Genomic DNA, 25,372 nt, shown 5'->3' with positions numbered 1-25,372 from the left:
TGTGCTGCTGCTGCACATTTGCATTTGACTCACACATCTGTGTGAAGCTATTTCAGAACAGAGATGGTTTAAGTGACGGGGTGAATGTATATGACTGTCATGCTTTTGCTGTCAAATGTAGAACACATTAAAGCCTTCCCACATTTCTTGTTGTATCGATGTGTGTGTATCGTTTATGGGATATTTACAGTAAAGAAATGCCTATTGATTATGTCCATAATATAACGAGCTATGTCTAAAGTCAATACATGTGTCGGGTTGGGGAGAAATTGGAAAGATTCTGTGTTGGTATGTTAATTAGGGTCGTATTGAAATTTTGTTGTATTCGGAGGCTGATCGTTTAGATGAAGGTGTCTGTGGAATATTGGCAGACAATCGGGAACTGTACATGATTGGTTATTGTCGTTGTAGCAATGCAAATATGTTCGTCCGTATATTATATTCAGTTATCTGGTTATGGTTCCTCTGCATCCAGATTCAAAAATTCTACAACCTGCATAGGCTGCGTCCATACATATTCAGGAGACAGGTGAGTTGGGTTATCTGGACAGTTAAACAAATGCAACGTGTCGTGTGGTCCGAATCCACATCCCATTGCAGCCGTTCAGGTGATTAACAGTGTAGCAGTGGTTTAGCGGCGGATATTTTCATATTCATCAGATAGAAGAACTGCACTAAATCAGCTATGTAGACATTTAGCCAACGACATATATATGTATATGTCATCGGCGATAGGACCCGACGCCTAGAAAGTCCAATCATCCGCATACATTACAATCCCCATGCCGTCTGGAGGGTAAGGAATGTGTGGAAGGTAGAGCTTAAACAGATTCGGAGATTTCACCCCGTCTCCTTGTTTCACCCAACGGGTCATGTAGTTATTTTGAAATTCTTCAAACGACTGGCGTCCACACATATAGTTTATTATCCAATATTTCAAACGCGACCGGAGGTAAAACTTCTCTATGTCCTCAAGCAGGTTGGCATGGTTGACGCCATCGAAGACATTCGATAGTTCAAGAGCCGCCATCACTTTTATGTTCGGACGACCTGCTCTGGTTCAGTTTTCGACTGATATGTGTGGATATGGCGCATAATGCTGTTGTGTTGCAAATGTCGGGCATATAACGCAAGGCATAGCTATTCACAGTATGTTCACATTAAGCAACTTTACCTTGACAGTCCCACACTTTACTGCAATACATTCCATGTTTGTGCCACTGAAGTCAAGCTCAAGCGAAATAGGTCTGTTTTGGACAGACTGGTCCGACTCATAAAGTCTGCGATTTCGCTGACTATTTTGCGGAGGTCATTGCAATTGAATTGCAGGAATCACTGACATAGACAGAGAGGGTCTTAATATGCTTGCTGATCTAAGGCGGGGAATCCTATCTACCATATGGTAATGATCCTATCTGCCATAGGATGACTCTCACGGTAACACTCGAGTAAGGACTGCAACTGTAACATGCCATTGTATTGCCGTACTGGAAGAATCTTCGTCTGCTCATTCAGGTAGTTCACTGATGTCATGGGGAGGCACCTTGTTTCAGTTCTCAGGGCGGAGTTTTGACAGGTGAGAATGTTCCTAGATGTCAGCTTCTGGCAGATATTTAGGTACGGAATGCGCGGACGACGTGAACATACTGTCGAATGTGACCCGTAGTCCATGTGATGAACAGAGCGGCCGTAGCTTTAGTGGCGGAAAAAGCTGATCAGATCTGTTAAATATGAGTTCAGTTTTACCAAAATAACATAAGAGGACGCATCCAAAGCCAAGATCGTACAATCATCCGCATAGGAGAGGTAGAGGTTAAACAGTTCCGGAGGAACTCATTATATCATAGATTTCACTTCTTGCTCCTGACACCCACGTGCGACTCATGTCCACACATATAATTGATTATCCAATGTTTCAAACTAGCCTCAAGGGTAGTCATCTCGTTATCCTGAAACAGTAGTATTGCTTGGCATTATCAAAGGCTTTCTTCCGTTTTAGTGGAATTCGGAAAGCTTTTTCCGATGCTGGGGAGGAGAAAAGCCTCTAGAGTCATAGAGATTCCGTCAGGATTCAACGATTTGGATTTGTTACTCCTGGGGTTCTCAATAAATTGTCTATTACAATAACTTGCACGCCACTTCGGATCAGCGCAACGTTGCCAAACGTTACTGAGATCATATTTTCCTTATTCCCAGGATTCGTGGGTGACTAACCGTTGCCCACAATCACTTATTTCGACTCCAATGTTGCAAATCTTGAGATAATCGAAACCCTTATTTATCTAGTGCTCTCCAATCAACCTGTAAACTTCCAGAGCCTATCCCGCTCATGTGTTAATCCCACGTCCTATGTCGGGAAATTTGAGGAAAGTGCGTCATTCAGAAGTGTTGAAGTCAGGCGGTCTCTTGATGGATATGATTGTAGAGAGCCAAGAGAAATGTCGGGTTTCCACGTGACGTCATTTATCAGCCCAGATGACATTATTGTTATGTTTGCAAAATGTAGTATTGCTATGGTTATGTTTTTCCAACACGGGCTAATGTTGGGCCTATAAACTGGAGTATCGGCAGCATGTATTCGTTAAGTAACTCTACCTCGGAACCAACAGTAAAGCTAGTCCTACATCTCAACTTGTTGGTAAAAATCCATAAGATGTACTGTACTGTGTGTGTGTGTGTTTATGGATGTGTTGAGCGTTATGTCTGGATGTGTGTGGAAGAGAGAATTAGTCGGAATTTGGATTAGTTTGGGCGCTGTAGAAAATTTGCTGCTTCGACTGGTGGTAACCATAGATGTATGGGATGAAGGTCTGTAGGTTGAGATGGAAATGCGAATATACATGTTAGGTTAGGTTTAAGGATGCGGTGTCATCTAATGGTATAGGTGACTGCTTCACTCGGAGACCGTTGGTCCATTGTGTTCATCCTGCGTAGATTAAAGTTGCAGAAGATGATTTAAAGATGTAAGGATGATAGTGTGGTGAAATAAGATGAGGATGATAATGTAAAGATGGACATGAGGTAGACATGTGAAATTGATGGTGTGGTAAGGTTATGATGAGGTACAGGTGCAGATGAGGCAAAGATGCAAGGTTGAAGGCGTTGTACGATGATGCTGATGGAGTAGAAATGAGGATGTAGCAAAGATGAATAGGTAGAGATGACTATTAGTTGATGATGTTGAGGTGGAGAAAGGGCTTGCAGCAGAGATTATGAAGGTTGTGGTAATGGCTCGTAAGGGTTAGAGATGTAGATGAGTTGAATACCAGGTTGTAGGCAGCTTCTCTGATCGATTGCTTACTGGAAGTGGAGGAAAATTTGTTAGTATTTAGTGGTTAGGGACCCTTGCCAAGCCATAATAGATGCTTGACAAAGTTGAGTAGAACAATGGAATCTATGTTTGACAGGTCAGAGTATCTATATCATATCTGCCCAGTATTCGGTGTATCCTTGTTTGCAACAACCGTCTCTATCTCCTCTGCAGTAGTCAACTTCACTGTCATCCCATTTTGAGGTTAGAGATCTCACTCTGCAGTGACCTGCTGTAAGCCCCACCGTGATTTTGATCCCTAACTTATCAAGTGAGAGGAGGGACGTCGTTCTTCGACGAGAGACCACAGGCCAGATAGCCTTCGATACACTACAACCAGGTTCCAAGAGCCCTCTCATCGAAGATCTCACGAAGTTTGCCGATAAAGTAGCACATCGGTGGGCGGACGGTTTCATCAACTGATAAGTCGATAGACACCTCGAGCTAGTTCATCTGCTGCCTCGTTTCCCGTAATGTTACTGTGATCCGGAACCCAATCAAGAACAGCTCGAGAGTTAATGGTCCATGACTTGAGGGTAGAGCTGGCAAAAAATCGATGGCACTATCGATAATATCGATTATTATTTAAAAATTCAAAATCGATAAATAGTTTTGCCTATCGATATAATCGGAATAAAAATCCCTATCCTTAAATCCATAGAAATTTCGCTGCTTCCTTTCGGTTATGTGTGTGTAAGAAAGTAAGTCCGTAGTCACACGTACACATTTTTCGGTAAACTAAAATTATTTTTTTTTTACATTTTTTGTAAATTAAAATTAAACTTAACGATAATATCGATAGCAATCGATATTTTAAAACATTATATCGAAAATATCTAATGTTGGGATTATCGATGGTTTGCCAGCTCTACTTTAGGGCCGCCTGGCTATCGACATATATAGTCACCGGTCCTGTAAGACTGCCTTCAAGACTTTTCCCCAGTTCCTGATATGCGAATAGATGGTTCTGTCCTTATCTACATTTAGCTCAGATTTCTTCAACACCTGCAATTATTTTAGCCTGGCAGGTGTTGACGATTTTTCACCAGCTAAGCTGAGATAAGATGGTTTTGGTTTGTCTGGGCAGCGATCGTTCGTTTTGGTTAATGCTCGTTTACAGCTGGCTGGACTGTTGAACAAGTGACAATCGGCTAGTGACAATCGGTCGATGTCCGCTGGTATGACATCCCGCACATCAGGGCTACATCCTTGATGTTCTTCAGGATGTGTCTGTTCATGATGATGTTCATTAACCACAATATGATGTTTGGGAAGCGCGGGAAGATGACATACCAGCAGGAACTATCGAGTAAACAACAAATTGTGTTGCCAAACTGACAATATTCTTGCCTCCTGTTGCGGATGTTACACACTTGTCATCTGGACACATCCGGTTACGGTGCGCAGGACATTACTCTGCGTAGTCTGGGTATCACTTATGAAGGAAGTCAATACGGGTGTTGTGTAATTAAGGACTAATCGGTCCTGTTCTGTTTCTGGACTTTAGACTTCACGACTGAAGAACGATGCAGCCTGTCGAAGGAAACGCCAACTATTTTTGGACTTTGGACAGTTAGAATGGTCCCATCTGCAAACTTCACCTCCTCGTAGTTCACAGCAGATTTTAACTGACAAACATCCGAATATTTAAAAATAATTACATATATTGGGTTGGCGTCCCTCATTATACCGCCCTTCTTATGTAACCAAACTATTACGTTCATGACTAAATTAAACTTCTTCGTCTTCATTACTAAAACTTAACGACAGAATATGGGCATGAGTTAAGCAAAGGGTTTGACACTTTAACTGTTAAAGACTTTGGAAAACTTCAACGGCAAGACGTTCATCACAGGGACCTACATTTGCAATGGATTTAGAAGAATCTTTCCGTTAGCCTGAAAATGCATTTTCATTTTACAACTGACACATGGCCTATCCTTGTCTTCTTGTGTTCGTAAATTTCGGCTAAAAGAACATGTTCATAGTTTCGGGAAAAAATCCTGTGCCAGATACCTTCTCTTTGTGGTGCCAACGTAAAGGAAAACAATCAACATAATTAAGCTGCATGTTGCATATTCATACTGTCACGAATACACACATCCACGCACACAAATACAAGCAATGCTTGGTTGTCACCGACTGACTGGCCCTGTAAGAGTATTACGTTTGTTGCCGTTTTTCTATTTTCGCATCCTCAACTAGCATCTGGGGTCAGCTTCAAGTGTAGCCCCCACTTTGAAATGTGGCGTGATTCACACTAACCACAGTCACTTGTGTTGAATGGCGGTTTACCCATAATCACACCATACCACCACTACGCAACAGTAGTGCTGCAGAATTGTAATGGACTTTGGGCATTATTTGAACGTTCTCTGCCTTGTTATTGGTTACTTGCCAATTACCATATTGATCTGCATATAAGGGAGTTGTTGCTGTTGATACAACAAAGGCGTATCTGCAACCACCAGAGTTTATCGTTTAAGGACAATTGATGTGACTGACACTCTGTTGCTTCATCATACATGTTGTGTGTCACCATTTTTCGTTGCTCCCAACATGAAGATTCCGATGAATTTAAGAATTTGGGTTTCTGTAGTTTTGTAGAAAAGTCAATTCAAGAGTATTATCTTAATGTTGCTGTTGTTGTTAAATTAATAAACAAACGATCTGAGGGCGATGCGTCAACCTGTCACCTGCATCTAAAATTGATCTCTCACTATGCTCAACCTATCCTCCACAAATTACTTCATAACCAATATAGAGGATATCACTCGGAAACATTCCTTCTTTGAATTAAAAGCCGAGTATTCTCCGTGGATTCTAAGCTTGTTGTTACATTTCAATTAAATTTTCCAATAGGAAAACCTTCCTTGTTTCAAATCAAAGCTGTTGGAGCAATGCTAAGGGAATTGTCATCAAGTTTTTGTTTGATGTTGTTGTAAGAGTGTTTATTATTGTATGTTTGTGTGTTCGTCATTCTGCTCAATCTGGCTCTGGGTCTATCTCCAGTTCCAGGAAGTTACTGCTTCGATGGGATGTAACCACAGATCCACTGGAGTTAGATGAGTAGGTTTGGCAGGGCAGTTGAAAAGGTGCAGTGTGTTGTGCGGGCCCATGCCGCCTTCTGGGCAGATGTTGTGCACGGTGCGATGGATCTTTGCAATATAAGAATTTAGGCGACTACAATATCCCGAGCGTAGATGAGCGAAAATTAATATGGATTGTCGTGGAAGCTGACGCTCCTCCGCTGCGATAGATGGGGGATGCACTCCGAGGACTTTATACACTCTATATTTGTTTATGGCCTTAGCAGCTGCGTCCGTGTGAATTATATTTAAACTTGCTTGATATGCTTGTTGATCTGGGGGTTCTCTCCTGTTTCTTTGGACATCTTCCTCTAGATCGTGGATAATCTCCTTGATGTGCCTGGGTGTGTCGGGCCTACCCACCATATGATGATTGGGATGGATCTAACGATAACACCCGAGCAAGTACTGAAACGCAAGCATCTTATTGTTTTGCAGTACTGGGAGAATCTTTGTCTCCTCATGTAGATGGTCCACTGAAGACATTAGGAGGTACCCTGATGCTGTTCTCATGGCTGCATTCTGACAAGTTTGAATAGTATTCCATTGCATACCACATAAACTATGGGATCAAACTGGTGCCGCATAGCTTACTACAGACCGACCTATCGCGTTGTATGTGGTCAATGTGGACTTGAGGACATTGTTCCTAAATTTCAGTTCGTCGCAGATAGCTGCAGCATGAGTGGACGACGTGAACCAAGTGTCGAATGTGACCCCTAGAATTTTGAGGCAGTTTGTGGTCGCAATTCTGCTACTGTTTACCACGAAATTCAACCCTCTTCTCACCTGCGCCGTCCATGTGGTGAACAGAGTGGCCGTAGATTTAGTGGCGGATTTCTGCATTTTCCTCACGTGAAAAAATGTGGTAAGATCGGTTAAATAGAAGTTCAGTCTTTCACAGATGTCAATAGGGAAGTTACCTGAAGACAGGATCGTGCAATCATCAGTATAAGTTACGGCTTTTGATAAGTCAAGCGCCACCATCACTTTACCATCACACGACAGCCTGTGGTTGAGTCCTCGATAAATATGTGTAGAGATTGCGTGCAGCGCTCTTGTCGTGCTTACGGAATCCATGCTGATGATCGGCAACTGGATAGCTATTTCTGACGCTGGGAAGGACTAAGGTTTTTGCTACGGGCGATAAAGGCGAAATCGGCCTGTACGATTCACTTTTGCTGGCATCCTTGCCTGGCTTAAGTAGCTGGACCATCCTGCCCATTTTCCAGACTTCGGGAACAGTGAGAGTGGCGAGCGACAAATTGAGAACTTTAGTGAGATACTCCACTCCCGGCTCATGCAGCTGCTTCAGAATTACCATGGAGATTCCATAAGGACCCAGCTCTTTGGATGATTTAGCGTTCCTGATCTCAACATCATCCATTGTAAACTGTGGTGGTTCATGCTCAGCAGGAAGAGATCTGATGTGACGTATTACTCTTTTCTTCGCACAGTCACTAGACAAACTGTCGATTGAAATAACTTGCACACTTCTTCGAGTCCATCAACTTCTTTCCAGGGTTCGAAAGTGACTTAACCGTTGCCCGCAATTCACTTCTACCGGCTCCTATGTTGCAACTCTTCCGATGATTTAAGCAATTGTTCCGCTTATGCTACCTGACCAACCTGTTAAATGCCAGTGTCAGCTCCCTGACTCCGGGGTCACTGGGGTTGGCTCGTTTATGCTCATCAGGCTCCCGTCGCCTCTGCTAGGAAGTTTGGTTTCACTTCGGGTAATCGACCAGCAGGTATATGGCGAGTGGCTGAAGCAGTGATGATGTCTCGGAACGTCCTTTCCGCTGCACGAACATCAGAAGGATTGGGCAGATCTCTGAAGCGGTGATTTGTGAACTCTCCGAAACTCGGCCAATCAGCTTTCTCATGACTGACGAAAGTGCGGCGTTCAGGGGTGATGAAATCAGGCGGTCTACTAATGGAGACAATTAAGGGATATGGTCTGATCCAAGAGAAATGACGGATTACCAGGTGACACGATGGTTCTATCTGGCGAATTGTGACATTCTGCTCTAATTCTTGTAGGGGTGTCCTCATTGACCGAGCAAAACGTAGAGCTATCAATCAGCTTATCCAGTGCCGTTTGCGAGGACCGAATACCACATCTCATGATGCCACATCTCATGTCCCCCAAGTTTTTGTTTGTCGGGGATGTCAGTAATAATTAAATTTTACAGGATTGGTCCCAGAAGTGATTCTTGAGCCACTCCTGTCTTCGGTCTAACATGGACTCCTATATAAAGAATGGGAGGATATCTAAAAATTGTTTTTCTCAGATGATACCTTTCATATTTCTAATAGGAATCCCAGGAGAATAGATTGGGGCAAATTCAGAGCTCTGGCAGCTTCAAAATTGCGTGAGCTCAGTGGTCTACACACAGTAAAAGAAGTGAAGATAGCTGTGGATGTTCTTACCAAGATGGAGGAAGGCACTGGCGCCTGTATCTACTCCGAAAATCCACTCATCCAACAATCGTATAAACTTTATGATTGCTGTAGCGTATTTCAGTGATTCTAACTACCCGCAAAGCAGTACAGTTGGTTAGAGGACTTGAGAACAGTCTCACCGGTCTATAGTCAGGCAGACTTGAAGACTCTCTATAAAGTATAATGATTCTTGATGTTCATCCGTCTGTCTGTCGTAATCACTCTAGCATCCAAACAAATTGAGATAGGACGCTAAAATTGTCCACAGATGCGACTTTTGTTTACAGGCAGGTCAAGTTTGCTATATATATGATATTTATATATAAATATATCATATAACGGTACCGCCTGATTTCAGGTATTTTGGAGTTTTTGCTACATTTTCACACCAAATTGGATGTTATTTGGCATTTAGAGTTCACAATGGTCAAGAAACTGGGAAGAAAATAGGAATAGCCTCTATATACCGGTGACAACCGATTACAGGTATTTTAGAGCCTTTAAAACATTTTCTGGCCCAAATAGCTATAACTTGGCCTTGTGGGTTCCTAGTGGTCACACATGTTCTCCACAAAAAATTTTTGAATTAGACCCACGCTTTGGAATAGTCCCCATTTAACGAAACAGGCCGATTTCAAGGATTTTGAAGGCCCATGATGCGTTTACATTTCTTTTCACAGAAATAGTCTTCGCTTTTCTAGGTCTTGTGAAATTCTATATCAATAAAATGTAGTACCGGGAGAAAAATATAATAGCACACCATATGTAAACACTTGAGTAAATTATTTTATGAAAACGTAGGTCCTTCTTAACTATAAAAAAGTTATTCAATAAATTTCAAATTAAAAAAAAAAGTTGCATAAAATATTTGCAATCATTTACATATATTTAGATCTAATGTTTGGCTCCCTGAGTTTTATTAACATATATACTTTTGATTTCCATACATATTTCAAACAAAGATAATGCCAAAACAGGTCTCAGAACCAAATTTATTATTCTCTAAAGATTGCAACATTTTTTATACCCTCAGCCTTTAGGCTAAAGAGGGTATTTACACTTTGATACGACCAAAAATGTGCCTCATCGAAATAATGGTTTTAGACCCCAAGTATGTTTGTACGATATCCGTTTCAGACAATTTTGAGTAGATCTAGCAATGTCCGTCCGTCTGTCTGTCTGTCTGTCGGTCTGTCTGTCTGTCTGGCTGGCTGGTGCGCACGATAACTCTCGAACGGATCAATCGATTCGGTTCAAATTTTGGGTATCGAAATATTTTGTCCATATTCGATTTAAGTTCGAAGATGGGCCATATAGGTCCACTCCTTCAGGTACCTCCCCCACAAATGTTCAAAAATTGTCGCAAACTTGTGCGCACGATAACTCTTGTAGGGAATAACCGATTTGGTCCATACTTTGCACATCGTGTAATTTCTACCAAACTTAGATGAGGTTCCAATATGGACTCAATCGGTCCACTCCTTCGGGTACCTCCCACACAAAATTTCGGTAAAGTTCAGTTTAGGACCTGATCTCGAATCGCTTTGATTTTTGTTTACGCAAGTTGTATTCGCTGTCCTCTATACGACGCTGTAAGTTTCATTAGGGGCAAGTCCATACTTCCTGAGAAAATAGCCTGAAAGTTACAAAAAACCCTCTGACACCGTGTGTAGTGGTTGGAGCGCAAGATAACTCTCGAACGGATCAACCGATTCGATCCAAAATTTGGCTTTCGTAATATTTTGTCCAAACTTAGTTCAAGTTCAACGATGGATTATATCGGTCCACTCCTTCCGGTACCTCCCCCACAAAAGTTCGAAAATGTTCGGAAAATTTGTGCGTACGATAACTCTTGAAGGAAGTGACCGATTTGGTCCATACTTTGCACATTATGAAATTTCTACCAGACTTAGATGAGGTTCCAATACGGACTCAATCGGTAAACTCCTTCGAGTACCTCCCACACAAAATTTCGGAAAAGTTCAGTTTAGGACCTGCTCTCGAATCGCCTTGGTTTTTGTTGTAACATCTTGTATTCGCTGTCCCCTATACGAAGGTACAAGTTTCCTCAGGGGCAAGTCCATACTTCTTGAAAAAATAGCCTGAAAGTTGAAAAACAAACCCTATGACACCATGTTTATGGGTGGAAGCGCAAGATAATTCTCGAACGGAAATGCCGATTCCGGCCAAAATTTGGCTTTCATAATATTGTTTCCAAACTTAGTTTAAGTTCGTAGATAAGCCATATCGGTCCACTCATTCAGGTACCTACCCCACAAAAGCTCAAAAATATTCGGAAAAATTGTGCGCACGATAACTCTTGATGGGAGTGACCGATTTGGTCCATACTTTACACATTCTCATAATATCTACCAGATATAGATAAGGTTCGAATATGGACTATATTTGTCCACTCCGTCCCGTGCATCCCACACACACTTTTGGATAAGTTCACTTTATGACCTGCTATTGATTTTTGTTGAAGCAACTTACATTTGCTGCCTCAATTACGATGGTAAAAGTTGTTTCAGGGGCAAGTCCATACTTCTTGAGAAAACAGCCCGAAGGGTGTAAAACCGCCTATGGCACACCCATGGTCTAAGTCGGTCCATTCCTTTAAGTACCTTTTCCGCAACATTTTTGAACTTTAATCCTAATCAAAATTTTTGTCGGTTCATACGACCAAAATGTTGAAACCCCCTAAATACATAAGTTTTTTGTGAAAAAAAACTGTTTCAATTTGCACAGGCTGAGGGTATATCTCTGTCGGCAAAGCCGACTGATACTTTTTTACTTGTTTTATTTTAAATCAAAACAATTCAATAGTTCAAACCTAAACAAATAATTCTTCCATTCGCAAAAAAATACCAACCCACTCCTAAATGTCCGAAAATAAAACACATCCTTGTAGTCCTCCATTTTAATCTGCATTTCATCATAAATTTTCATTTCATATTCAAAACATCTACGTTTCAAATAAATCTCAACATAATAACTCCTAAGAACATTCTATCATCTATCTTCCGGAAGTGGCAGTAGCAGTGGAAGCACTCGTCTATGTGCCAAGTCCTGCCAAATTCCTCGCAGCGTGTTGTACTTAAGTAAATTGGCTGAAAGCAAACTACAAATTTGCAAAAGACAATAGAGATGACCATAAATAAAACCAAGAACTCCAATAAAAAGCAACAACAAGAAGAACAGCAACAAAATAACTGGCCACCAAACGAGAACAGCAAAATGTATATGTTTTCTTTTTTTTTGTTGTTTTGATTGTCTAAAATACCAATAGAATGGACCACCATCGGCGACTGCTGGTGGATTTTTTGGTTGGGCGTTTTAGTTTAGTTTTGCTTTTGGCTGTTGCTTCCGACAAATATATGTTTACAATATTCATATTTATGGCATTGCATTGCGAGAATATTCATTCACATGTTGAAAGGTCCAACAGAGCACAAAAACTGTGCTAAGTACCGAAAATATTCGCCGCTTAATATATGTGGCCATCCATTTTTTGGGCGGGCGGCGGTATATACTAGGACAAGGAGGTGGGATAAAACAAAGAGTGGTGCACCATGGTACTGCCATACTCAAATATATGAAAGTTAGATGAAAGGGTGCAGCATTATAAACGTGATGAGAGAAGACGTTTTTGCGAATATGAAGTCCTGTGGTCTTGTATTTGAAGTCCTGTGGTTCAATATTTGAACTCCCCTGGTCTTCTATTTGAAGTCCTCTGGTCTTCTATATGGAGGCCTGTAGTGTTCAACATTAAAACCTGTTTATAAGGAGGACCTGTGATCGCCCATAGGAGGATCTGTGGTCTTCCATAGGAATAACTGTGGTATTCTTCGAAGACCTGTGGTCTTCTAGACGAAGACCTTTGGTCTTCTATATGAAGACCGGTGGTTTTCTAGACGAAGACCTGTGGTTTTCTAGACGAAGACATGTGGTCTTCTATACGAAGACATGTGGTCTTCTATACGAAGACATGTGGTCTTCTATACGAAGACATGTGGTCTTCTATACGAAGACATGTGGTCTTCTGGACGAAGACCTGTGGTCTTCTATACGAAGACCTGTGGTCTTCTATATGAAGACCTGTTGCCTTCTATACGAAGACCTGTGGTCTTCTATACGAAGGCCTGTGGTCTTCTATACGAAGGCCTGTGGTCTTCTATACGAAGGCCTGTGGTCTTCTATACGAAGGCCTTTGGTCTTCTATACGAAGGCCTGTGGTCTTCTATACGAAGACTTGTGGTCTTCTATAAGAAGATCTGTGGTCTTCTATACGAAGACTTGTGGGCTTCTATAAGAAGATCTGTAGTCTTCTATACAAAGACCTGTGGTCTTCATTACGAAGACCTGTGGTATACTATACGAAGACCTGTGGTCTTCTATACGAAGACCTGTGGTCTTCTATACGAAGACCTGTGGTCTTCTATACGAAGACCTGTGGTCTTCTATACGAAGACCTGTAGTCTTCTATACGAAGACCTATGGTCTTCATTACGAAGACCTGTGGTATGCTATACGAAGACCTGTGGTATTCTATACGAAGACCTGTGGTATTTTATACGAAGACCTGTGGAATTCTATACGAAGACTTGTGGTATTCTAAACGAAGACCTGTGGTATTTTATACGAAGACCTGTGGAATTCTATACGAAGACTTGTGGTCTTCTATACGAATAAATTTGGTCTTTTATACGAAGACCCGTGGTATTCTATACGAAGAACTGTGGTCTTCTATACGAAGACCTGTGGTCCTCTATACGAAGACCTGAGGACTTCTATACGAAGACCTGAGGACTTCTATACGAAGACCTGCGGTATTATATTCGAAGACCTGTGTCTGTACGTACACCTGTGGTCTTCTATACGAAAACTTGTGGTTTTCTATACGAAGACCTGTGGTCTTCTATACGAAGGCCTGTGGTCTTCTATACGAAGACCTGTGGTCTTCTATACGAAGACCTGTGGTCTTCTATACGAAGACCTGTGGTATTCTATACGATGACCTGTGATATTCAATACGAAGACCTGTGGCTTTCTATATGAAGACCTGTGGTCTTCTATACGAAGACCTGTGGCCTTCTATATGAAGACCTGTGGTCTTCTATACGAAGGCCTGTGGTCTTCTATACGAAGGCCTGTGGTCTTCTATACGAAGGCCTGTGGTCTTCTATACGAAGGCCTTTGGTCTTCTATACGAAGGCCTGTGGTCTTCTATACGAAGACTTGTGGTCTTCTATAAGAAGATCTGTGGTCTTCTATACGAAGACTTGTGGTCTTCTATAAGAAGATCTGTAGTCTTCTATACAAAGACCTGTGGTCTTCATTACGAAGACATGTGGTATACTATACGAAGACCTGTGGTCTTCTATACGAAGACCTGTGGTCTTCTATACGAAGACCTGTGGTCTTCTATACGAAGACCTGTGGTCTTCTATACGAAGACCTGTGGTCTTCTATACGAAGACCTGTGGTCTTCTATACGAAGACCTGTGGTCTTCTATACGAAGACCTGTGGTCTTCTATACGAAGACCTGTGGTATTCTATACGATGACCTGTGGTCTTCAATACGAAGACCTGTGGTCTTCTATACGTAGGCCTATGGTCTTTTATACGAATAACTGTCGTCTTTTATACGAAGACCCGTGGTATTCTATTGGAAGACCTGTGTCTAACTAAGACCTGTGGCGTTCTATACGAAGACCTGTGGTCATCTATACGAAGACATGTGGTCTTCTTTACGAAGACCTGTGGCCTTCTATACGAACCAAAATTCAACATCCTTTAGGTATTACGTAGGCCTGTGGTATTCTATACGAATAACTGTGGTCTTTTATACGAAGACCCGTGGTATTCTATTCGAAGTTCTGTGTCTATACGAAGACCCGTGGTATTCTATTCGAAGACCTGTGTCTATACGAAGACCTGTGGTCTTCTATACGAAGACCTGTGGTCTTCTATAGGAAGACCTGTGGTCTTCTATACAAAGACCTGTGGTCTTCTATAGGAAGACCTGTGGTCTTCTATACAAAGACCTGTGGTCTTCTATACGAAGACCTGTGGTCTTCTATACGAAGACCTGTGGTTTTCAATACGAAGACCTGTGGCCTTCTATACGAAGACCTGTGGCCTTCTATACGAAGACCTGTGGCCTTCTATACGAAGACCTGTTGCCTTTTATACGAAGGCCTGGGGTTTTCTATACGAAGACCTGTGGTCTTCAATACGAAGACCTTTGGTCTTCAATACGAAGACCAGTGGTCTTCAATACGAAGACCTGTGGTCTTCAATACGAAGACCTGTGGTCTTCAATACGAAGACCTGTGGCATTCTATATAAAGCCCTGTGGTCTTCTATACGTAGGCCTGTGGTCTTCTATACGTAGGCCTGTGGTATTCTATACGAATATCTGTGGTCTTTTATACGAAGACCCGTGGTATTCTATTCGAAGTTCTGTGTCTATACGAAGACCCGTGGTATTCTATTCGAAGACCTGTTGCCTTTTATACGAAGGCCTGGGGTTTTCTATACGAAGACCTGTGGCCTTCTTTACGAAGAACTGTGGTCTTCTATACGAAGACCTGTGGTCTTCTATACGAAGACCTGTGGTCTTCTATACGAAGACCTGTGGTCTTCTATACGAAGACCTGTGGTCTTCTATACGAAAACCTGTGGTCTTCTATACGAAGACCTGTGGTCTTTTATACGAAGACCTGTGGTCTTTTATATGAAGACCTGTGGTATTCTATACGAAGACCTGTGGTATTCTATACGAAGACCTGTGGTCTTCTGTACGAAGACCTGTGGCCTTCTTTACGAAGACCTGTGGTCTTTTATACGAAGACCTGTGGTCTTCAATGCGAAGACCTGTGGTCTTCAATACGAAGACCTGTGGTCTTCAATACGAAGACCTGTGGTCTTCAATACGAAGACCTGTGGCCTTAAATACGAAGACCTGTGGTCTTCAATACGAAGACCAGTGGTCTTCAATACGAAGACCAGTGGTCTTCAATACGAAGACCTGTGGCATTCTATATAAAGCCCTGTGGTCTTCTATACGTAGGCCTGTGGTCTTCTATACGTAGGCCTGTGGTATTCTATACGAATATCTGTGGTCTTTTATACGAAGACCCGTGGTATTCTATTCGAAGTTCTGTGTCTATACGAAGACCCGTGGTATTCTATTCGAAGACCTGTTGCCTTTTATACGAAGGCCTGGGGTTTTCTATACGAAGACCTGTGGCCTTCTTTACGAAGAACTGTGGTCTTCTATACGAAGACCTGTGGTCTTCTATACGAAGACCTGTGGTCTTCTATACGAAGACCTGTGGTCTTCTATACGAAGACCTGTGGTCTTCTATACGAAGACCTGTGGTCTTCTATACGAAAACCTGTGGTCTTCTATACGAAGACCTGTGGTCTTTTATACGAAGACCTGTGGTCTTTTATATGAAGACCTGTGGTATTCTATACGAAGACCTGTGGTCTTCTGTACGAAGACCTGTGGCCTTCTTTACGAAGACCTGTGGTCTTTTATACGAAGACCTGTGGTCTTCAATGCGAAGACCTGTGGTCTTCAATACGAAGACCTGTGGTCTTCAATACGAAGACCTGTGGTCTTCAATACGAAGACCTGTGGCCTTAAATACGAAGACCTGTGGTCTTCAATACGAAGACCAGTGGTCTTCAATACGAAGACCAGTGGTCTTCAATACGAAGACCAGTGGTCTTCAATACGAAGACCAGTGGTCTTCAATACGAAGACCTGTGGTCTTCTATACGAAGACCTGTGGTCTTCTATACGAAGACCTGTGGTCTTCTATACGAAGACCTGTGGTCTTCTATACGAAGACCTGTGGTCTTCTATACGAAGACCTGTGGTCTTCTATACGTAGGCCTATGGTCTTTTATACGAATAACTGTCGTCTTTTATACGAAGACCCGTGGTATTCTATTGGAAGACCTGTGTCTAACTAAGACCTGTGGCGTTCTATACGAAGACCTGTGGTCATCTATACGAAGACATGTGGTCTTCTTTACGAAGACCTGTGGCCTTCTATACGAACCAAAATTCAACATCCTTTAGGTATTACCAGTAGCAATTTCGTTGTCCTTTGATTGTTTTCACAAATTTTCCGTTACCCCGTCATCATTGCCACAACGACCAGCATCATCATTATCATCGCCAAGGATATTGGGTGGTGGTGGTGGTGGCGAATGGACAGATTTGGAAAACACTGCGGTAGAATGGTTGTGGTATATGTATATTTTAGTCAAGTGGAACACACATTCTATAGCAAACATCCGGATGATTTCTCCCTTTCTTTGTTGTTGTTGGTATTTATTATTTGGTTGTTTAACTTCTTGCATAGAGTTTTTGTAGGTCAAAAGCTAAGCTTTTGCTATTATGAATGTCACTGAACTGCCATAACTCATGGAACAGCAAACAATTGTGTGTAGATGTCAGTTGGTAGTTTTTTAGGGAGAATATCTTGTCATTCGCCGAATGAAAATCAAACAAACAATATTCAAGAAAAAAACTTGTGCATGTGTGAAAAGTAGTGAACAGTAGGTTTATTACTGAGAAACAAAACTCAAAGTGTCAAAACTAACTCCAAAGTGTCAGCTTTGATGTTGTTTGCTTTTGGTATGGACGAAAACCAAACAAGAGGAACAGCAAACTCAAACAACAAAATGTAAAACAACCCTTTGGAATTTGTTTAGGAGCAGCTTGAAAAGGTTAAGCTATGAAGGATATATCAATTTGTTGTTGTTCTTGTTTTGATTGTATTTTCCTTCTTTCTTACCCTGCAGCAAGAGTTTTATGCAAGTGTCAGCTGTGATTTCGCTGAATTTATGCATGACATTTAACTCTGTAAATTTGTACAATTTTATTACAACGGAACCTTGTTTCCATTTTGAGAAAAACTAAAAAAGAAATGGAAATTCTTGTCCTCCTTTTTGCGTTGCAATATTTAAAACACTTTGAAATTTTCTTCTCAAGTTGTTGTCAAGTTGGGGAAGGACAAGTTTATCATTAGCCAACAATTAGAACTACAAAAGTTATGTGTTCAAGTAACTAAAATAAGAAATAGTTGTTATTAGTTGCAGTGTGGGGAAGGAACCCATTGATGAACAGTGTAACCTTATAACAGAAAAGACGCCAGGCTTTTTAATAATAAGAAGAAAATAAAGAATAATGAAAACCTTCTGTGCACTCTTTTATAGATATGAGTGAATGTCGTCTTTAGAATCTAAAGTTTAGATATGAGTGCTGTCTCAGGGTATTCGTTCGCAGAAGTGCTTTGTATGGTTTTACGGACTAACAACTAAACCAACTCATATAGCCTACTCGTCTTGAAGTGCGACAGATGCTAATTTGACGACATTCAGTGGATTGGAGATCAAAAGATGAGTATAGCGATAAGCTATATTAAAATGATATAGGATGTGATTAGGACTCTACAGGGTATGTGCAGTTTGCACACTGGCGGATATACTTGGTAAGTACACAGATAAAAATTACTGCATTGTAGGAATAGTAATAGTATCGTAAAGTCTTGCCAAGGTTCAAATTTCGGCATTTCATGAAACCCCTTCATAGAGCAAAAAAAAGATATTGGTCTCTTCCGAGAGATTGAAAAAAACAATTTTGGCGAGTTGTTTAGTTTTATCGACTAACAACCACCACACCAAACCAGAGACAAATTTTGCTGCTTTTCATTAATGCTTTTATTTTGTGTTATTTTAATTTACCGTTTCTTCTAATGATTTTCACTGTAGTTGTGATTGTCTTGTGAGCATAGCCGAACAGTACGAACCATATGTACACACATACATGTTGAGTCTATCAGCACTAGGTTGAGATATTAGATGTTGCCTTTATATTAAAGAAATTAAAAAATTGTAGATGCGAACTATATCGTACAGCCAATCACTGGTAAGTAAGAGTACCAAATTTACTCTCCGATTGAGCACACAATTTGAAAATGTTGTTTCAAATAGATTTTATTTATTTTTTAATATGGTAAGATCAAAAAAGTAATTTTAAATGACAAACAATAAATTTAATGTTTTAATTCTAATTTACAAGCACTATTCAAGTACAACATAAAGAAAACATTACGTACGTCCCTGCTTGTGTGCTTTCTTTGACGTCTCATTAACCACTGAATGCTAGAGAATATAAAAACAATCAACGCTAGATTATGATTTCGTTCATCCCTGATATATTCCATAGATGAACAAGATGAGCACTCGCCCTTACGTTTTCGTACGATTCACCTACAAATCGACACCTCCAAATAATAGTATGCTAAGTCTAAAAAAAAAAGTTTTGCAAGAGAAGCTCTCAAAGTGTGGAAATTTTTTTGAACTTCAGTACTATGCTAAGTCAATATTTGTTCGGATTGACCGATCATTACCAAAATTGGACAGAATTTAAGTTAAAGGACGTTCGACACCTCCAAATAATAGTTTGCTAATTCTGAACAGTGAGTTTTGCAGGACAAGCTCTAAAAGTTTGGAAATTTCTTTGACATTCAGTACTATGCTAAGTAAATATTTGTTTATAACTTCTGTTCGGATTGTCCGATTATTACCAAAATTTGACAGAATTTAAGTTAAAGGACGTTAAATATAAAAATGTAAAGAACTTGAAAACATGCTAAGTCGACTTAGCATACTATTGTTTGGAGGCGTCGAAATGCTCTCTTCTTGTTCATGATTGATATAGTCTCAATGTGATGGTGAGACGATGGTAGGGGTTGTGTTGTGATTTGTTGACACAATGTGTCAATGTGATGGTGAGACGACGAGACCATTCAAAAGAAAAAGGGAACCAAGTTGAGAGCATTTGCCAAACAAGAGAGGAAGTATGAGAGCAAATAATGGGAATGTGGGGAAAATAGGAAAGTAATTTTGCATCTCATGAAAATCTTACATATTTTTGAAAAAATAGTGGATTTCGGATGGATATAAGAAATTGCACATGTATCTTGTGAGGTACCTGTACAGTATGAACGAAAATATGAAAACATTCTTGAATGTTTTTTCTGCGTATAAAGCTGATATTATCGCCGTACAGGAAGTGCGATGGAACTGGGCAGACGTAAAGATCACAAACGATTACGCACTGTAATATAGCTGTCATGAAACGAAACATAAGCAAGTGTTGGATTTATCGCCAATCGAAGGCTTAAAAATCTCGTCTCCAGTTTCATTCCGGTTGATGAGAAAATTGCTATAATCCGTATAAAAGCTAAGCTTTTTAACAGCAGTCTCATCTCCGTCCATGCCCAGACCGAAGAGAAAGATGAACAGACCAAGTATGTATTCTACGAGAGCCTAGAGAGAGCATATGACTGCTGCGCTGACCATGACATTAAGATTGTTCTAGGGGATTTTAATATTAAAATTGGGAGGGAAAATATCTTTGTTTCCACGGTCGGCAAGTTCAGCCTTCATGAGCTAACATCCGACAACGGAATGAGGTAACAGTAAAATGCTTATAATTTCGGTAATTAACGATGATTTCGGTAAGTTACCGACGAATAAAAAGTTGTCGTAAAGTTCTACCGATAGGAAGAGTGCTGGCAACTTTTATTTAAAATTTTCATTCATAAGTTTGCGTTTTAATTTTACCGATTTTTGTCGGCAACTCAAAAAATGAGCTAGAGAATCGGACTACAGGATGAAAGTTGGATGTCGAGAGGCCGCAAACACCACAGATAGCACTAGCTTATTCCACTCAATTGACCCACATGCTGGAAGACGGCACTCCTTGCACCGATAATGTGGGAGCGCAGTGGCAAAGAATAGCCGGTTCTCTTCAAACTGCCGCAAGATCTATACTCCAAGGTGTTGTGTCTGAGTTTGGCAGTCCTGCACAAATAATACGATTATGCAGTATGGCAATGGCTGACACAATATCAGCAGTTAAAATAGAAAAGAACCTCTCCGAGCCATTTAAAACAAAACGTGGTTTCAGACTAGGTGACATACTATCGTGTGACCTATTTAACATTCTATGTTAAATCTTAGAGGTAGTTTACACTATCTATCAATGTCACATAACACGAAATAAAAACATTCTATATCACCCACGCAGGCAATGTGGAGACGTAATTTGACTGGTATGGACGCATAAAGTAAATGGCGTAAGGAAATCCCCCAAATTTCAGGTCATATGACATTGACATATAGTGTAAACTACCTCTAAGTAAGTATATATAAACCCAGCGAAATAAAGTCGATTTCACCCTATCTGCCACTTAGCCCAACTTGATCATCTTTACGTTGCAGATGGAACTTTACTCCAAAATTAAAGTACATAAAACTAATGAGATTCTTGTTGAATTACATTGCTAAGTATCCCATGACAAATGCCTCATATTCAGTTTTGCAATTTACCCCGCGAAACAACTATAAATGCACTTAAAAGTTGCACTTTGTAAAACAATATTTATTTTCCTTAAAAATTGCTTCTAACTTTGCTTAAGTAATAGTGTGTTACAAACAAATAGATTAGTTGGCTATAGTTTTTAGTTTCTGTTATAATTCTTTACAATTTTTAATTATAGAGTTGTAATATCTAGAGTTGTATATAGAGTTGTAATATCTAATTTAGTTTAGTTGCTATTCGTTACCCCAAAAATGCGACTTTTTAAAAGTCTACTAAATCTTCTTCTTTATAATCTTTGGAGGTTTTTAAATGTGTTCACAGAAAAAACAAAAGTATGACTTTTTTACTAATTCCGTTCATAACTTTTTTGTCCATAATTTGAACGCACCTCTTTTAAAGTGAATGGACAATTTTTTTATTCATGTACACAATACTAATATACTAAAATACAAAAATAAATTTTCTAGTTTCCCCTGCATTGCCCATTTTTTTTTCTGGCGAAACCGGTTTTTGTGCTTTGCCTATAAAGATGTTGTGGTTTTGCTTCTATTGTTTTTGTCTTTATTCCCCTTTATCGTATCTACCCAGCAAACACAATGTCGGACGTCCGACGCGTCTGCTCAAAGTCGGAAGTTTTTTCCGAGGCGTCTGACCGACTTCGGTCCGAACTCTGTCCGACTAATCTGACGAACTTTTTCCTGTCCGCTCTCTCCCTCTCTGAAGGAAATTTTTCTATTTTCTCTTGTGCTGCTTTGGCAAAATTAAGTGTAAATAAGCAGAGAGAAAAGAATTGTACATGTTTCGCTCGCACATTGTAAATGTGTAATTGTTGATGTGCCGACATTGATGCAGTACGAAGAAAAATTGAGTGCTCGGGTTTTAATTTCTGTATCGGAGAACAAATTTGGTTTATTTTTGTTATGCGTGTAGATGCATGATAGTGTTTAAATGTTATTCATAGTGATCGGTTGCATACATATTTCTTTATTTTTGTGAAGTTAATGAAAGTAAAGATTTTCTTCGTCAAACTTCAACACTATGTTTTATATTTGTATATGGCCAAAGTTAAGTTTCTTAACACTTTTATGTGTATGAACATTTTTTGCATGTGAAGACATGTATTTCCACAGATCGTGTTGACGAATTTGTTGTTTTCCACAGTTTGTTTTCCGCATTTAACACAGCATAAGATGATATTAAAACCTTTAATATGTTTATAGTAGATAAACTTTTATAGGATTTGGATATTTCTTAACTAAAACACTTTCGAATTTCATAAGATTTTACTTCCGAATTCGGACCGATAGCTGTCCGAAAGTCGGTAAATAAATCAGAAATTTATACGATAGTTTATCAGAGTTCGGACCGAATTCGGTCGGAAAGTCGGCTAAAACATCCGATTTTCATCCGAATTTCGGTCAGAGAACACGTCAACCACGCCATATGACTTTCGGTCAGAGTTCGGACCGAATTCGGATCCGAACTCGGACGTTTCATCCGACTTTCGGACCGAATTCGGTCCGAACTCTGATGTTTTTTCCGATTTTGGTTTGCTGGGTACACGCACATTGCTCCGTGTCAACAAAGCCCAACAGCCTAAACAACCACCACTACCACACTAACAAACCAACAACGTATAAATTTCGTTTGTTGTCGGAAAATACTCACTATTCAATAGCATTATTTCGCATATACAATTTTTGAATTTCTTTAATATAAATGTAATAACTCGAGCTAGCGCTGATGATCTCAATATGGATGTACATATGGTATACATTGTTCTGCTTTACAAGATACATAACTCATTAGGAAAAATTAATTAGTAGACACGTTTAAAGTGGAATAATTATAAATTTAAAAAAAAAATCTAATTTCAAAACAAAATAAAAAAAAACTAATTTCAAAATAAAATTAAAAAAACAAAATTTTTATAGAAAAAATAAATTTATAAAAAATAAAAACAGAGTTTTGAATATAAGTAACTTTTTCTCTTCCTTTAATTTAATCATATTTTGCAAAAGAGAATAGACATATATTCCATGTTTATGTTTCATTCAAAAAAGAAACTAGTATTTATTGCTTTATGAATTAGGTTCATACAATGTAAAAATCTGAATATTGGAAACTATTTTTGAACACTATTCATAAATTGAATGAATTTTTTTTCTGTGTTGTCGTGAGTTGCAGAATAAATCGCACATTTTCTGAGAGGAATCATAATTTTCTTTGGGCAAACCAAAAAATAGCTGCAGGTTCGCGCAGGTATATGCGACTTTTTCAGAAAGTCATTGGAATATTCATACATCTATATTTTTGAAAATTTGATAGAAGAACCGCCATTAGACGTCATTGTTGGTTTCGTTTATGCCAAAATGGGTTCACCAATACTAAGAAATCTTGTTTTTTATAGTTTGAAGACTATTCTTGCTAATTTTATTCACATTATATAGAAAAAAATGTTCAAATTTGAGCAGTTTTCAAATTTGAAGAACAAAAAATGCCAAAATACAAACAAATAGGTTGATAAATGTGCTTGGAACCTATAAAATATGTCATATCGGCCGGTACGGGGACTATACCAAAACGCGAACAGATATTGATATTATTTTGTACAGATGTTCTCCATCCACTCAAAATCCCAATATACCAATTTGCACCCCATTACACCAATTCCGATACGTGGAGGCTATAGGAAACCGCGGGTCTATGTGGCCCATATTTATCCACATACGACCCACAAATATAAGAAACATTTTAGGAAAATTGTAGTAACCTACGTCCTTTACATTAAAAGTTTGTTACGTGCCACCTGCAGTGGCGCTACGGGGAGGTACCAACTAGCTCAGGGGTGTCATCTTCAGGCCGGTCCCATCCCATAATTTTTATGAAAACTTAACACCAACGATCACAAATATTTATTGAGTCAATTCTCAGATTACCATTTTCTTCACGTATAGCGACGCATATTGTTAGACCAACCTGGGCCAATCCTTGTTATTATTACGACCTGCCTAATAGAGCTCTGTTAGCGGTTTTTGAGACTCACTTCTTTTGTCTCCAAAAAAATCAAACTAATAGAAATTTAGGCTAAACGTTTTAAAGGGCAACCCTACACTCGCATTTAAAAAAAAAAAACTTGGCGTTAACTTTCCTCACAATCAATAAAAAGAATATAATTAGAGTAAACACTTAGGACAACACAACTTAACCTAGTTATTTTAGTTATGTATTATAAAAATTTTAGGCATCAATATTTTTGTATGTTAATTTTGTTCTTAATTAATTTAATTTCTGGTACTTAGCAGTTTATTTATCTTTGTTTTCTTTTCTCATTTTTCTCATTCCAGGTGACCAGCCGTTTTGGGTGCAGACATTAATGGACATCACACATGCGGAATATAATGGCTTTATGCCCCACAACCATTCGGCAAATTAATTATCAATGACGTCATCTGCACATCAAGGGAACTTTGTCGCAAAGCAATTTACGGCCGTTATAAATAAATGAAGCTGAGGGGGTCAGCTTCATTTATTTATAACGGCCGTAAATTGCTTTGTAACGGCTGAGGAGATCAGTGAAGGTCTGGTTTGGCTGAGTGGCGTACACTTTAAATAAATAAAGAACACAAAATACAGCTATTTATACACAGTCACCGCATACAATATTCTCGAAACTTACGATTTTTATCACGCCCACAACAATTACAAAAACGAGACTTTCGAGTCTTTTAATAAAACAGCACATCAATTGCAAAACAAAAATGTCTGTGTTTTTTTTACTTGTTTCTAGTTTGTTAGTTATATTTTTAAATCACAAGTTTAAGGGTTTTAATTTGCCGGCACCACTTTGGAAATGAAAATGGTCTGAGTTTGGTATTTTCTCCTTTTATATCAAGAAAAAGGACGCTGAAATTCTTTCCTTTTCCTGATTTCCATAATTTTTCGACGTTTCTTTTCGTTCGTTTTGGTTTTGTTCTGTCTAAACATCTGTTCGCTCTGTCACGAAGGTAGAGCTGTATTTGTTGAGTGCGTTACTTAAGCACTAACCTACATGCATTAATAATATTGGCAGCACTGACCCTAGGTGCAAAACTGTTTCCGCTTTCATTCTT

General features: G+C 39.6%; 1 long non-coding RNA gene across 1 annotated transcript in view; it reads left to right on the top strand.

Annotated features, from left to right (window-relative positions):
• LOC141387300 (uncharacterized) overlaps window positions 1-24,746 on the top strand; it is a 166,392-nt gene extending 141,646 nt beyond the window's left edge. The window contains exons 2-3 of the long non-coding RNA XR_012408529.1: window positions 18,086-18,360; window positions 24,608-24,746. This is a non-coding gene — a long non-coding RNA (uncharacterized lncRNA). The remainder of the gene's footprint in view (window positions 1-18,085; window positions 18,361-24,607) is intronic.
• The last annotated feature ends 626 nt before the right edge of the window (window positions 24,747-25,372 follow it).

This window comes from Musca autumnalis, unplaced genomic scaffold (genome assembly GCF_047663935.1).
Source record: "Musca autumnalis isolate F117 unplaced genomic scaffold, ASM4766393v1 scaffold_5, whole genome shotgun sequence".
Classification (NCBI taxonomy): Eukaryota; Metazoa; Arthropoda; class Insecta; order Diptera; family Muscidae; genus Musca; species Musca autumnalis.
This window is presented reverse-complemented; position numbering and strand designations above follow the sequence as displayed.